The 3,779-nt window shown below is 51.7% G+C and overlaps 1 pseudogene; it reads right to left on the bottom strand.

Annotated features, from left to right (window-relative positions):
• Positions 1–3,045: 3,045 nt before the first annotated feature.
• Positions 3,046–3,202, bottom strand: LOC136385204 (U2 spliceosomal RNA; annotated as a pseudogene).
• Between the last annotated feature and the right edge of the window lie 577 nt (positions 3,203–3,779).

Raw genomic sequence — 3,779 nt, 5'->3', positions numbered from 1 at the left:
AAAGAGGTGCCCCTTCCTGAAGTGTGGCGGGGCCGGACCGTAGTTTGGGGACCCCTGGCCTAACTCATGCACGGCCACAGGCCGCAGTGAGCGCTCGGCTCTGGTTGTGACAGTCACAGAGGAGGTCCCATTCCCCAGGGCCCGAGCTCCTGAGAAGTTTTCAAACCAGAGGGTGGCTGAACTGAGTCCTGATTAAGAAAGGATAGCCGGGCCAGGACTGGGTTCTGAGCAATTTGTGCGCTGGGGCCACCCGGCTTGGGCAAAGGCACAAAGGATGATGGAGCAAAAGCTGGGGACAGTGGGCGTGGGCGACGTGAGTGCCAGAACACCAGAGGGCGGTGGGTGGGCGGAGGGGGTACAGGCGGCAGGGGGAGCTATTCCGTGGAGACCAGCGAGCAGCTGGGCAGCAAGGGGGGGCAGACCGGCATTTTGGGTGAAATTGTTGTTTTAACAAATAAAATGCATCCAGGTAACATTGGTTAACAACACGTCAATTCTAGGTGTACAGCATGGGAAGTCGATGTCCGAACACGCTGTGGCGTGCTTGCTGGGTGGGATTCTTGGGTTGCACTCTGCAGGGGACAGATCTAAGGAAGGCCAGGAATACAGGCAGGCGGGGCGGGGCAGGGCGGGCCGCTGCAGGGGGACCAGGCCAGAGACGAGACCCCACGTGAGGGGAAGTGGAAGGGGGGTCTGAGTCCGCGGGACGGGTGACTGCACATTGGGGACAGGAACAGAGTTGGGAGGGGGTGACAATTGCTTTTTTAGGAGAAAGAGATGGCATTTTGGGATAGACTAGGGAAGTCGGTGTTGAGAGGGAGCCTCTGAGAGCCTGGGGCCCGGGTGGGCTAGGAGGCTTGCCAGGCCCAAGGCCTCGGGGGACTTGGAAGGTGTTAGCCAAATAAGTTTGTAAATAGGATGTATATGTTTGCTCACTTATAGTTTGCATTGGGTGTAAACTGGCCAAGTGCTCATAGCCCGAGGCTTAGTTTTAAGACTAAGCCTTTCCAACCCTTTTTAAAAAAAATTTTTTTTTTAATTTTTTTTATTTTTTACAGAGACAGAGAGTGAGTCAGAGAGAGGGATAGACAGGGACAGACAGACAGGAACGGAGAGAGATGAGAAACATCAATCATTAGTTTTTCATTGCGCGTTGCAACACCTTAGTTGTTCATTGATTGCTTTCTCATTTGTGCCTTGACCGCAGGCCTTCAGCAGACCGAGTGACCCCTTGCTGGAGCCAGCGACCTTGGGTTCAAGCTGGTGGGCTTTTTGCTCAAGCCAGATGAGCCCGTGTTCAAGCTGGCGACCTCGGGGTCTTGAACCTGGGTCCTATGCATCCCAGTCCGACGCTCTATCCACTGTGCCACCGCCTGGTCAGGCCCCCACCCTTTTAATACTAAGATCTTTACAACATCCTTCTAATACTAAGATCTTCTCAAAACTAAGCTTTTCCCCACACCCTTAACTGTTGCATGATGTGGGGTGGTGACCTCTTATGAGGAATCCCATTTATGCCTCAGATGAGTGGCTTTGTATCAGAGACTTCTTTTTTTGTATATTGGCTTAAAGCAGGGGTCCCCAAACTTTTTACACAGGGGGCCAGTTCACTGTCCCTCAGACCGTTGGAGGGCCAGACTATAAAAAAAACTATGAACAAATCCCTATGCACACTGCACATATCTTATTTTAAAGTAAAAAACCAAAACGGGAACAAATACAATATTTAAAATAAAGAACAAATAAATTTAAATCAACAAACTGACCAGTATTTCAATGGGAACTATGGGCCTGCTTTTGGCTAATGAGATGGTCAATGTGCTCCTCTCACTGACCACCAATGAAAGAGGTGCCCCTTCCTGAAGTGTGGCGGGGGCCGGATAAATGGCCTCAGGGGGCCGCATGTGGCCCACGGGCCGTAGTTTGGGGACCCCTGGCTTAAAGGCTTTAATTTCTACACTATAAAATAAGGGAGACAGGCTTTCTCGCCATCAGCATTGCAGGGGAGAGGCAGCCAAGATGGTGGAGTGCTGAAGGAGAAGCCAGTTTGTGCAGAGTTTGAGCAGAGAGAAGGAAATGGGGAACAGAGGTGAATGAGGCTTTGGGAGCCCTGAACGGAAAGGGAAGTGTTTTCCCACTGTGTGTATTTCTCGCCCGCCAGCCGAGTGCGAGCTAGAATTAAAGGTAATGAATGGCCCACCAGTTCTTGGCTCCATTGTTTCATTACCATCTGTCCAAATGAAATGCGAACCTGCACAGGCCAGGCAGCTGTGATGGTGGCCGTGGCTACTGGCCTTACAGAAGAGAAGGTGTCCATTGTTTTCACAATAAGGAACCCAGTCCAGGAAGGCTGGTGGGAGGAGCAGCATAATAGGGAGACCCCCAGGGACAGATGTATGACATGACCTGACAGGTAGAAACCAGTCAGAGGCGGAGGGGGCCTGGGTGGGGGCAGGAGAGCCCAGGGGTCCAGGGAGCGCTGTGGGCCTAGCTGTCTCCCGTGGGCCCGCTCCTCCTCCCACAGGCTCTCTGAGGAACTCCTTTAAGGCCGTGACCCGAGCCTGCAGGGTTGATATCCCTCTGCGAGGCCTCATAGGGAGGGATGGTGGAGCCAGTTTTAGGGTGCAGTTGGGTAGGTGGGGGTGAGAAAATATAATAGAAAACAGAGAATCTATTCTTTCTAAACATTTGACCAAGACAGGAAGGAGAGAAAGTGTAACACTCCCAGTCAGGGCAATTTTTAAAAATTAAAAATAACTTGCATTATCCATTCACCACCCCCCCCACCCCCAAACATTGCATGTTTCTTGTATAAAGCTAGGAAAAAGACGAAGAAATAAAAATCACCTGCAATTTTTATTCATGAAAAATATACACTGTAGCCCTGGCCAGATAGCTCGGTTGGTTAGAGCCTCGTCTCGAAGCACAGAGGTCGCCGGTTCGATCCCCAGTCAGGGCACATACAGGAGCAGAGCTATGTTTCTGTCTCTCTCTCTCTCCCTTCCTCTCTCTCTAAAACCAATAAAATAGTCATTTTTAAAAAAGAAAAGGAACATATTGTGTGTGTATATATATATATATATCTACCTAGCTATATGTATACTGTACTGCTAAACTTGGAGTTAATTTCCTTCCAGATTTTGATTTTTTAAACTGATAAGAACAGATACACTTGATCTTAGCCAAAAGGCCGAGAAGCGATCCAGATTTTGATTTTTTTTAGTAGAAAGGCGTCACATGCTATTGATACATTCTCATTTTGCCCTGTTATTTTCACTCAGTATTTAGGGGAGGGGCTGAGAGCCTGGAGGCGTTTATTTCTCCACTGGTACTCAGGGTGGTGGGGCCAGCGGAGGGCCCCAGGCCCCTGGCCCCTGGCCTTTGGCCAGATCTGCCCTCCTCTGTTCCCGCTTCCCTGCAGGAGAAACTGCCGCTCCCCAAACCCCTCCCCGAGCACGATGCAGTCCAGGTGGGCTGGCAGACCCCAGGGGGTTGGGGATGCTGTGTGCTTGGCACCTGGGCGGCCAATGAGGTGGGCAGTGGGCGTGGCCACGGTCTCGTGCTCCTTGTGCGGGGGGGTGGGGTGGGGGGGGGCAAGGCGAGTCTCGCGCACAGGGTTCGGCGCCCCCGAGGTATCAACCGCTGCTGTCGGCACCGATGTCTGCGGCAGGCAGCCGGGGGGGTCAGATCATTCCCGCCCGGAAGCTCACCCCCTTCTACTTACTGTTTCTTGAATCCTTTTCTCCGTCTGAGCTGCTGTCCTTCCAAAACATCCTTTA

This window comes from Saccopteryx leptura, chromosome 13 (genome assembly GCF_036850995.1).
Source record: "Saccopteryx leptura isolate mSacLep1 chromosome 13, mSacLep1_pri_phased_curated, whole genome shotgun sequence".
Classification (NCBI taxonomy): Eukaryota; Metazoa; Chordata; class Mammalia; order Chiroptera; family Emballonuridae; genus Saccopteryx; species Saccopteryx leptura.
The sequence above is the reverse complement of the archived record's forward strand: the minus strand, read 5'-3'. Positions and strand labels throughout refer to the sequence as shown.